Source organism: Epinephelus moara, chromosome 20, assembly GCF_006386435.1.
Source record: "Epinephelus moara isolate mb chromosome 20, YSFRI_EMoa_1.0, whole genome shotgun sequence".
NCBI lineage: Eukaryota > Metazoa > Chordata > Actinopteri > Perciformes > Serranidae > Epinephelus > Epinephelus moara.
This window is the reverse complement of record NC_065525.1, coordinates 15,070,360-15,082,970: the sequence shown is the minus strand read 5'-3', so window position 1 is coordinate 15,082,970 and position 12,611 is coordinate 15,070,360. Positions and strand designations below refer to the sequence as shown.

General features: G+C 41.7%; 1 protein-coding gene across 3 annotated transcripts in view; it reads right to left on the bottom strand.

The window, feature by feature from the left end:
• Nucleotides 1–12,611, bottom strand: part of tspan9a (tetraspanin 9a) — a 251,282-nt gene that overhangs the window by 135,748 nt on the left and 102,923 nt on the right. The window lies entirely within an intron of this gene.

Below are 12,611 nucleotides of genomic sequence, written 5' to 3'. Positions count from 1 at the left end.
ATGGATTATCTCGGCAAAGGAGAAGTGCTCACTAACACAGATTTAGACAGATTTGTGAACAATATTTGAGGGAAATGGTCTTTTGTGTATATAGAAAATGTTTTAGATCTTTGAGTTCAGCTCATGAAAAATGGGAGCAAAAACAAAAGTGTTGCGTTTATATTTTTGTTCAGTGTAGAATCAAGCTGACAGGTTGTACAAAAATTAATTAAGACATTTTTTTCTACAACTACAAATCATTTCTGCTCATTCACAAGCTTCCATTTCTCCAGCAGTTTTTGAAACGTTCAAGGGGTGATTTACGGGCACACTCACTTACTGATCATTATTTGAAAAGCCAGACATATCTCTATTTATGCTCTCAAAAACTTTGACACCACAAATAACTAATATGAGACAACTAGAATTTGTTCCCAGGTTCATTGTAAACTCTTGACTTGTTGGTCTCACTGTTAAGAAGCAGAAAAATAACTTTCAACATGTTAGTCTGAGGCTTTAAACTCATGTCTCACAGAGCTGGTAATTAAAACTAAACTTTCAGCTGTCAGATAAAACTCAGCTGAGTTCAGACTGTTGACTTACAGCACAGCTACACTCACAGATAACTGAGCCTCCTACCTGCCTGTCAAACACCATCAACCCATAAATCTTGTCCAGTCCAGACAAAGTGGAGTCCTGCGGGGATCAGCTGTGAAGTCTGGCGGCAGGTGGCTGCTTGCTCTGCTGCTGTTCAGCGGTTATCGAGTGGAGCTAACTGGTAACAGCCATCGCTGTAACTAGCAAACCTCACAAATCCATTCAGCAGCTCCATCATCCACAGTCAGACACACATAGCTGATTATTTACTGCTGAATTACAGCTCAGTATGGTGTGAGTGTTTTTTTGCTGGCTCCCCTGGCTCTCCCTTTAGTGCCAGCCATTAGGTTTTGAGTGAAATGCCTTAACAACTATTGGATGGATCACCATGAAATTTGGTCAAGATATCCATTCCACATCCCCCCTCAGAATTAAGTGTTAAAACTTTAGTGATTGATTTTCTTTTTAATGTTGTGCCACCACTGGCTCAAAATTTAAATTTGAGCCGGCTAAAGCTAATGACACTCCAATCAGTCTCGACTGTCCTTTGTGTTTAGTCCTAATTAGCAAATCCTAGCATGCAAACACACATTTCGCCAAGATGATGAACAAATGGTAAACATTATACCAGCTTAGCAACAACATATTAGTACTGTCATTACGTTGGCATGCTCATGTTAGCATTTAGCTCAAGGCACTGCTTGTACCTAAGTGTAGCTTCACAGAGCTGCTAACGCATGGCTTTAGACTGCAAGACGTCTTCAACTTTAAAGATGACGTACTGAAGTACCCCTTTAAATGAATTTTGAGTTACTAAAATTAACTCAAATAAGCATATATAATTAATATAAACTTCATGACACCATCTTTATGATATAGCAAATTACCTTTTTTAATTTAAAAATATTTTGACATGCTGACCTCAACAGTTCAGCTGTTGCTATGAAAATGTTCTCAATCCAGCAGCTGCCTCAGGGTCTTCATAAAAGTCGCTGCAGGTGATCATTCTGTATTGCACCTGAGGGTGTAAATGAGAATGCTGGATAATGTTCTGTCATTCATCTCCATGAAGGTCATATCCTCTTGATCGCTTCCGATCTGAGCCGTGGGCCACTCTGCTGATGACTTTTTCAGCATCTCACTTCAGTGTTGGCAGCTGTATTGATATATATTTTAAATCTTTCAGGTCCCATATGGAAACTGACCCTGCTATGTTTTCATCTGCTGACTTCCAACAGCAAAGTTGATCCTCAAATGTTGCTGAGATTCTGGACTACATTAAAGGGATAAAGCCATCCAAGTACATAAGAGCAATCAGCAAAATAATTTCAAACTTGGAATTACTGAAAGCAACACAAATAAAGTATTTACACAACTCCTGTTAGCTTGTATCAATATTACCACCTTTTAAAGTGAATGAATGTGCCCTCTGTCTAATGGGGGTCTACAGAACAATCACCACATATGCAGGCAATGGACCTGTGTTAATGAAAAGCTATTAGCAGCATTCTCCATTTAAACAGCACAAGCCGAATCAATTTAGAGCATTTTTATTCCATATGCTTGTACCCTCTGTAGCCTGCTTAGTGGTCACTCACAGGGCAGTGAGAGGAATATCAGAGCACTGTCTCAGCTTGTAAGGAAGGGTTGAGGAGTACGCCAGCATTACTAACTTTTAATAATCAAGAATACGGATTCTAGTGACTTTAAATGGGTTAAACATAAACTGTGTTCATCTTTCTTTAAGGCACAAATACCAGGCTGCTGTGCACAGATTTTAACATCACTCTAGAAATAATATGTTTTCAAAAGTACTAAATTAGCAGAAAATTAAAAGCAAATGAGGTCCAATTTATATTTTGATTGTTTTATTCAGCGTAAATAATGCTGAAATATTCTTTGACCTTTAGCTTTAACATCATTTCATATCTCATAACAATAAAATGAGTGTAGCTCTCACATTTCAGCTGTATTTACATGCTGGCTGTCACACGCAGAGGATGTGTGACTCCCCAAGACATTACAAAAGGAGTAATTAACCCGCAACACACAGGTCTCTGGTTCACCTTGGTCACTATTCTTGCCTGTTGTCCTCAATGCTGCTTGGTTTTCTTGTATTCATCAACTTTATTTATTTTCTAATTCAACTGAGCAATGCCAGACCAAATGTAAACAACCTATTCTTTTTTTTCCTTGTAATAATACTGAAAATGAAATGATTCTATGGAACTTTTTTTTTACTGTGCTACTTGCCCAAGGCTCTGTATTTAATCCACTGCCAAAGCTGCCTCACCCTGTGCTTGTTGCAGGTTTTCAGCTGCTTGTACCTCTGTGGGCTATTCAGCGGGCTAACGACAGCCACAGGAGTGTTTTGGACATTATTCTGTAATCCCAGAGCGAGAGCAAACTCCCATCAAGCATACAAAAATGACACGAGAGGGTGGGAATAATCTTTATGTTGTAAAGAACCCGTGCTCATTGCTTTTGAAACAGCACAAAAAAGCCTCCATTCTCCTTGGGAGGTGAAGGACTTGCTGTGTTAAAACATCTATTCATAAAACATCAGTTTCAGTCAAGATTTCTCAACGGTATAGGAGACCAGAGGAGACGAGAACAAAGCGCTCTCGGACGTGCTGCAGACGCAGAGCTAGTGCATATGTGGAAACCAGCTGGACACATCTGAGCCTCGCCACAACTGATCTCTGGCTGCTAAGTCAATCTAAAAGTCAAACACACTCACTCCTCACTCTTAAATACTAATAAAACACATGCCCTCTGCTGAAACTATTCCCCCCGCGCTGCATCCTCAATGCACTTTGCACGCGTCTGTGCACGTGCCTGAGCTGTTTAAATACAGCACAAATCACTGCATACACAGGTGTGGCCATCACCGCGTGTTATTGCTTGCATGTATATAAGGGCCTGGTAGAACACTGTAACAGAGGAGATATGACCCTCATCAAGATGTCTGGCTGCGCAGCGCAGAGACCACACCAAGCCTGGACCAAAGCCATCGAGCAGGTAGAGGCCATAAATCACGTCTCAGTCAGGCCAGGGACAGACGTAGACACAGACAGTCTCCGCCTGCTGTCACACTACCTAGAAGTACGCTTACAACTGCCTACAGCTATACACGCATGCTACAACACACACACACACACGCACATGTGCAGTGGGCTACACTCACACACATACAGGACTCTGTGGCCAACAAGGATCTTGCACCGTCCACTGGGCCTGGAGAGGAAAAAAAAAAGTAGTTTATGGGCCTAATGCAGACGTCAAGGGCATTGTAGTTTTGATTTACGGTGGCCCTGTGGCCGGATTGTGATGTATTGCAGAGGCGCGGCATTTTACATTGTGATGAATACTGTTGGGTGCGGGACCAGATAAATTCTGAAGACACTTTAGGGGGTGCTGTATGCCAGGCGCTCAGCCTCGAAGGTTGCCAAGGAAAAGCCAAACCATTATTTATAGAAATACCAGGGCTGTTTTTTTTTTGTTTTTAATTCATTCTTCAGCAACCCACAAGTCAAACATTCACACATCTTTCAAAAAGGGCAAAGGGGGAGGGGTTTTTTTTTATAGTAGTGTAATATGATGGAAGAAAATAATAAGTCCACCTGGAAGACAGGAATACATGATTTGAGAAAGGTTGGAGTCTAACGAAAAAAAATCACAATGGATGTCTCGAGGCCAGCTGGGGTTTCAATTCCAATGAATGTGGTGGCTCACAGCAATACGAAGCATGCACACTCCAAACTAAAAAAAAAAAAGCCAATTGATTGTCCCTCTTCTGCTTCTCTTTCACTCCTCATCTCACTTTTTTTCCCCACACTCCTCTCTTTCATCTCTCCTTCTCCATCAGCTCTAAGGGGATATGAACACAAACAAATGTGACGGCATGCATGGCGTTATGACCAGGCGCAGGAGGCGAGGGAAGAACCTTGATGTGTTGCACACCGGAGAGACAGAGCGGCAGATACACATCATAAATCTAAATAACTAAACAGTCCTACTTTAGAAGGTATGCATGCATAAGGAATGCTAAACACAGGACTGACACTGATTGTGCTGCGCAGAAATCTGTTTATATAATATCATAAATCAAACATCACAAGTAAAGCGAAGCTGCAGCGAGCCGTAAGCACCCACTTCTTCTGATGTATGTGCTTGGTAATGCATAGCTGCTTATAGTCCGCTTATGTGGCGGAAGGCTTGTTGTCAGAAGGAGATGATAACTGTGCTTCCAGTTTAATATCATAACATGTGGTAATCCTCTTAAGGCTGGGATAGTAGATGATCTCCAGACAAAGACAGCCTTGCAAGGGACAAGCCATACCTTATCCCCATCACTCTGACTCCTCCCCCCAGATTGGGACAGCTGCTCGCTCAACACAGAAATAACATGACACACAAAACATTAAAACATACATAAGCATGTGCACATATGTAGCAGGTAATGTGCAGTGATGGGAGACATCAGCCAAGCATAATCTCCCTATTCACAGACAGACTAAATCCCTCGAGGTGCTGAAAGGGCCACCTATAGGTCGGGTCTGAGTGAGAGTCTCACTATTTGGACTGACATCTGGCCTCAGATTGACAGTCAAAAAGCACTCAGTGTGCTCATACATAACTATGTCACATCTCTGTTACCTTCTCAGATGTCGAGCATCTCATGCTAGTTATAGACCGTTTCAAACTTGACAACATAAACATTGTAAATGGGCCCCTTTATATTTCCTGTCGGAATGTTTTGCAGTGACTGTGAATGACATCAGCTGACAGAAAGCAAACATGGCCTGGCAATGCAATTCCAATGAAACTGTCTATATGCAGGTCAGCTTATTTATTTTGACTTAGAGTAGAAAAGGGAAGTATATGGAAATGTCTTTATATGTATGTGAAGTGCACAGGTGCAGCCCTGTATTCCTCTGTATTTTGTTAGATGACTTCCCATCTCACAATTTACACCAAATGCCAGCGTCCAATTTACCTTGAATGGCAGCTGCATTCTAGTGAAATCATGGGATCACAAGAGTTTTCCTTGTAGACTCTATCCCAGAAAGCTCTTTCTCAAGGAAATCTATTCACTTGAATCAAAAACAGCCTTTTGTCATAACCTTAACTAAGGAATATCATTCTGGCAGAAAGCCGTTTAGGAAAACTACCACCTGCTTCACAAGAACTCATCTTGTCACAAGTCATGTGTTTATTTCCGAACCACCAGTGGATTGTACCAATCAGGATCCTGTGAAACGCTTCTGGCAGCTAAAGGTTTGAAATAGGTGTGTGTAATAATTTGGAGAAGCAACGGCCCATTCAAAACAACACTGGTGACTCCAACAAAGGTTAGCATAGATGCTGCATTAGCATCAGTTAAATCAGAACTGGAGAGTATACATTCACTTGCCACCTTGCTAGTACCATGTTGGACCCCTTTTGCCTTCAGAATTGCCTTAATCCTTAGTGACATAGATTCACCAAGGTACTGCAAACATTCCTCAGAGATTTTGGTCCATATTANTAAACCATGTTCAGTTGGTACTAAGGGGCCCAAAGTGTGCCAAGAAAATATCCCCACACCATTACACCACCACCACCAGCCTGAACCATTGATACAAGGCAGGATGGATCCATGCTTTCATGTTGTTTATGCCAAACTCTGACCCTACCATCTGAATGAAGCAGCAGAAATCTAGACTCATCAGTCTTCCAGTTTTCCAATCTTCTGTTGTCCAATTTTGATGAGCCCATGTGACTTGTATGCCTCAGTTTCCTGTTCTTAGCTGACAAGAGTGGCACCCGGTGTGGTCTTCTGCTGCTGTAGCCCATCTGCTTCAAGGTTCAATGTGTTCGTCCAGAGATGGTCTTCTGCAGACCTTGGTTGTAACCAGTGGTTATTTGAGTGACTGTTCCCTTTCTAGCATCTTGAACCAGTCTGGCCAGCAGTGGTTGTCCTTGAAAATCCCAGTAGATCAGCAGTTTCTGAAATACTCAGACCTGCCTGTCTGGCACCAACAACGATGCCACGTTCAGAGTCACCTAAATCACCTTTCGTCCCCATTCTCATGCTCAGTTTGAACTTGATCATGTCTACATGCTTAAATGCGTCAAGTTGCTGCCACATGATTGACTGATTAGCTATTTGTGTTAATGAGCAGTTGAACAGATGTACCTAATTAAGTGGCTGGTAAAGCTATCTTCATCAATAAGAGAGCAAAGAGAACAGCACTGAAGGCTTTTCTCGATGGAAAAGATGTTTCCACTCTTCTCCCAACTGGCTTCTGCTTTTATGATGGACGGTGATAGACAGATGGTTCGTCCAATCACCTGCCAAGAATGCTTTGCAAGTGTCTGCCCTTTTCCAAACAGTTCCCAGTGACGACTTCTCAGATGGTTTTGTGTAAATAACAATCTGGCATGTTAGGTTTATTTTCAGAGCCAATGCAGGAAGTATTGTGCCATTTTATTTAGGCAACAGTAAGAGTGTGAAGGGTGGTGAATGAATGATGGAGGACACTAGAGTTGTCCTGCCAAGTGATATTTGCCTTTTTATGATAACTACAATCTTTCTCTAACCTTTAGCGGGTCATATGTTGCCTAACGGCTTTAATTTATAATTTGGCTGTGCGCCTACTGTGTGCGTTCTGTACGGGCTTGTGCTTGGACCTCTAGCACGTTCCAGGTATATTTAGTACTGCAGCAGGTTGTGCATAAGTTGTTATTTCACACGTGCTTGTTGGGAACAAAGCTGTCTGAAAATCACACCTCCTGGCTCGGATGTCCAATCAAACTTCTGTGGCGTCTGGCGCGTAATCACACTTTTCAAGAGGTGTGCAGCGCAACTCTGTGGCTCTGTTCGAGCCCCTTACACCATATCTTTGGAGGCTCTGCACAGGCTTTTCTGCGTAAGTATTAACTAGGCATAATGCTCACAGTGTTCTCAGACAGAACATCATCCATTTGCACAGTTTTGACAGCTGGACCATTTGTGCAGTCCACGTTAATTCACCCCAGACAGCCAATGTACAAACTGTGAAGACATCAGCTGTAAACTGGCTGGAAACCACTGACCTTCTTTCATTCTGTCTGAACACCTCAACTGTAAACTTTTCTGCTGTAACCACAGTCTTTCCCTTACCTTGTAAAAAAAAAAGGCAGTTTTGCGGAATCGCCCAATACCAATGCTTTTGTTTGGCGACAGAGTTGATGGGTGCTAGAGCTTTAAATACTAATATGGAGATTGCAGGATGCGCTCCTCTTCCCCTCAGCCTGTAACGTCAGTCAAGGTATGCAGATTTCTCAATTGCCTATTTGATTTTAAATAAAAAGGCATGGCAATCTAACACATGCAGCAACCAGGTCAGCCTCCTTTTGTCACAGACTTTGCCTGTGAGGTGAAAGGTTGCCTCTGATCTCCTTTGATCCGTGGCATTAGTGGCAATATTCAACAGCATCACTAAAAACAACCCATCTGTCTGTCTACATAGTCCATACGCAGACCTCTGGGATTCAGAGCGTGATCGCTACCAATCTACCAGCCCCCCACTTTTACCCTAACACACACATACACACAATCCCAACCCGGTGAGAGATTAAAGCTGCCACAGACCTATATCACTACATAATCCTTTGTTTAAAAGAATTTCAGCATCTCAAATCACGACAGTGTCAACATCCTCTCCAGGACGGCATTTTGTGAGAAAGAAGCCAAGAGATTACATCGGTTATTATTCAGCACAGAATATTACATTTAGATATACAATGGTGATGCAGGTAAGCTTTGGCAGCAATAAGATAAAAATATGAATATGGTCTCTATTGTTAGAGGATTATTGTGACGGTGGGGGTGCAATCAATAGTGACGGAAAAAGGGACATGTATAAAGCTTTTCATGGGCTGACAGCTACACAACTTACAGTAACCAGATGTAAGATGTTTGGAACTGTCACATGTTCAGATATACACCAGGAAGCGTAGACACACACACACACACACACACACACACACACACACACACACACACACACACACACCATTAGGGCTTTATAGAGGGCACCTCTACAGAAAAATACCCTGGATCATTGGGGGTTGAAATCTCACATTAATCCTTATTCACCCTTCCAGCCTTGCACATTAAACAACACTCTATTACACACACACACACACACACACACCCTATCACCTCACCATGGCGACACAGATTTGTTTAGACACCCTGCCACATCATATCCCCCAACCACCACCACCACCACATGTATGCACAGACACACACAGACATACAGACCTATCACCACCTACTTCACTGTTACAGTCTGAAAGCGCTGTTTCTCTATTATCTCCACTCCAGAATCATGAGCAGGATCAACACACAAGTGGGTTACACGGGGAGAAAACACTCTCAGTGGTGTGGCAGACAGGTTGCAGCACAACATAGAGGAGTGCGATGTTTACATTTGGAGGATCAGAAGATTTTTTTCCCCCTTAGGTTCGTAGCGCAGGCTGTTTTAGATGGTGCTGTTGGCTGATATTAGGCATAGTGTGTCTGATTAGATACCACTTATAATCTTTCAGTCTCAGGCTGTGGAAACACTGCAGAGGCTGGGTCTTGATATGTTTTTTTATTTTTATTTTTTTTTTACAAGAGAAGTTGAGCAAATATTAAAATTGAGGTGAAAGAACTTCACTCTCAATTCAAATGAATTGCACTTTCTGTCAGCAAGCGCTTTGTATTGTCATTTTCTCCATACTAATGGACTGTTGTGCTTTATTCTGCCTCCAGACATTACTGATTGCTTCTGAAATTCCTTTAAAGAAGTGAAGCTGCATTAGAAACACTGGTCTGCAATCCGCCCACATGCCTATTTTTTTAAACAACAAAGCACAGTTTTACGAACAAAGACATCATTAAGCTAAATGATGTGTTAAAATGAACATTTTCAAGGTGAAGCACACAGAGGGATTTGAGGGTTATACCAATCTTTTTTATCCCACATAGCGCTGAATCGAAGCCTGTGCAAGAGTGAACTGAGGGAGGTTTAAAAGATATGTTATAAGTTATATTGTGTTTTTCAATCAATATTCATGCGATTCTGTGACAAACAAGATTATCAGTGCCATCTTTGTTGATCCCTCAGCGGTTATTGAAGCTCTGACAAAAGGCTCTTGCTCATCTTAGCCTTGTTTACGGTCGATACCTCCCTGCAAGAGATGGTTTTGATTCGGTAACCCTGCGTGTAAAATGTGTTTTCTGCCTCAAAAGGAAGTAACCTTTTGTTATCAGTATTTGCTTCACAAAACCACAGAGTGTGTTATTAGCAGACAGATAGCGTCACGACATGTTTTTTTAAAAGTCAGCTAATTAGATGATTTGCTAAAACACTAGGGAGGGTGAATTATTAGATCCCACCACACTGGCAGAGATGACAAGTAAATTGACAAAGGTGGGAATATAAACATGTAACATACAGCCTGTGTGTGATTAAAAGGTATGCAGGCTAATATGTATACAGCTGTAATCACATCAAGTGTTATTAAGTGGCGAGCATGCTGTGGGAATTGATTGTGTTACAGTATAGAGACAAATCCATCTCTGGGAATGTCGTGGATAAATCACTTACATGAGAGAAAACAATGACTCATAAGAAGCACCTTAATTCTTCAAACCTAACTGAGGCGGAATTGAACCTTATTGAGTTTTCATCCAGAATTCTTTTTTAAAAAAGTCCAGCCTTACAAATGATTGATACTGCAACATTAAGTACAGGATGCTAGGCAACCAGAATCTTTTTCTGCTGAAATTATCCACAGTGGTACAGAGTGGGCTTCTAATAATTTAGAGGCACTGAAAGGACTTCAGCGAGTGATTTTCTGGGGGGGGGTTATCAAAGGAAACTTTACAAGAATAAGGGTCATTACAACATCGTGACAGCATTTGAATTCTGCATTGGTGCCACTTCTAATTGAAGTCAATGGGGAAGGCATGGCAAGTCCCACTATAACCCTTACTATGTGGTTTCATCTTTGACTGAAAAATGCTTCCACAAAATAAAAAAAAATCACAGTATATGATGCCGACTGATGTTTTTTTCTAAATGTGAGTGCCAGTTTTCCTTGTTATTGGTCTTCACACAGATCACGACTCTGCTGTCAGCTGCACACAGCTCAACTCAAGCCCCTGGTGTGTCCGAGATAGCTGCTACATCATGACACACGGCAGGTCTGACCTATTGTCACTGACCAGACTGCAATTATAACCAGATCAATGTATTAATGGCGCTGATAATAACTGACTAGAGTTAGGCAAATATCCTTTAAGGGACAGTCCACCCCTTGTCACTCCAGATATCAGCCTTCTCTCAAATATAATGGTCCTAGATGGCACTCTGCTTGTGGTGCTTAATGTGCAAAAACATTTGAAACACTCAACAGCAATGTCTCTTTCCAGAAATCATGACCCAGTTACAGACCTTAGTGTTAGCAGTTTCGTGTAGGAACTATTTTCTTCTACTAAATGCAAACCGAATCACTGCCCAGAAGGAAGCGTGCATCTACTCATGGATTAGAGGCTTGTGCCCATGACAGCTTAAGATGTAAACATTAGAGCTGTCCTCATAAGCTATAAGGCTAGCTAGCTCAGTGGTGCTAGGTGAGCTAGCAGTAGATGCACCCTTCCTTTTGTGCTGTGATTTGGTTGGTGGGTGTAGTTCAGTAGGAGGAAATAGTCCCTAAATGGAACTGCACTCGTCTGTGGGTTATCTTGAGTAACCGGGTCACGTTATCTGGAAAGAGGCTTCATTGCTGTTGAGTTTTTCAAATGTACTTTTTCGGCCCTTTGAGCACCACAAGCCGAGTGCCATCTAGTTCCATTATATTCAAGAGCAGGCAGACATCTCTACAGCTGTATCTCTCAGCAACTCAAATAAAATAATCTAGATTCATTCACTGAACATAGAGTCTGTATATAGAGACTAGACCATATGTTACACTGCCTCACAGTTTGTATCAATGATTTAGCACACACAGAAGTCATGACAACAATTAGGCAAGAGGTGCTGTAACACTGTCACTAACCAACACCGCAGCTCCTTGGATGGAAAAATAAAGCACAAGGATTATTTTCTTTCTGACATTTTATCTTCAAATTTATGTAGGACAGCTCAAAAGGGATATTGCTAGCTAAAGTTAGCTAAACAAATGCTAACACGCATTCACATACTACAGTGATGTAATGATCCTTCCCTCTTTTGTAGTTTCCTTGTTTTTATCCAGGAAACGGATCTCTGGATGTGGTGTCTGTCATGGCAACCAATTAAATGAAGATTTCTAGATTAAAATCATTTCTTTTTTTGTGCCAGCTAAGAACAATTTTTATTTGTTGTATAAGTGATTTCTTATAAGGCCGTTTCAGGACAGGTAACCAAAGCAACACGTGAGTTTCAGTCGATCAATATCAGTGGTTTTCCAGGTCGAGCACAAAAAGCACACGTGTCAGTCAAAAACAGGTCATTCATCCATTAGCAGGGATAGAAAGGTAACAGACAAACAAACACAAATGGGCCTCTGCCTATCCATTATCGGCACTCCTACTTTGCAGATCTCGACAGCTCCCACACTCTGAGGCTGGATGTCATGTAACGTTTAAACTGCAACCACGCAGAGACCCATCAGCGTGTTAAATGTGTGGTGGGAACAGATTTAGAAGATTTAGGGTAATGGAATAATCACTGTGAAGGAGCACGGCGGAGCGGAGTCACGCAAGACTAGTTGTGGCGACCTTGGATTCTATCGATACAATCAGCTGTGTCTATCTCTTACAAAACAACACGGGGGGCTTGTTGCCTTGCAGACGACTCAAAATCAAACCCAATCTCAGTTCTGATTACAATGGATAGATTTTATACCAGGGGCCAGTGAATGAAGACAATAACAGTGTGGGAGCTTGAAGAAATAAAATTTAGACAAAGATCAAAATAGCAGAGTGACTTCACGACTTATGAAAGAAAAAAAAAAAGCATTGAAATCAGCTT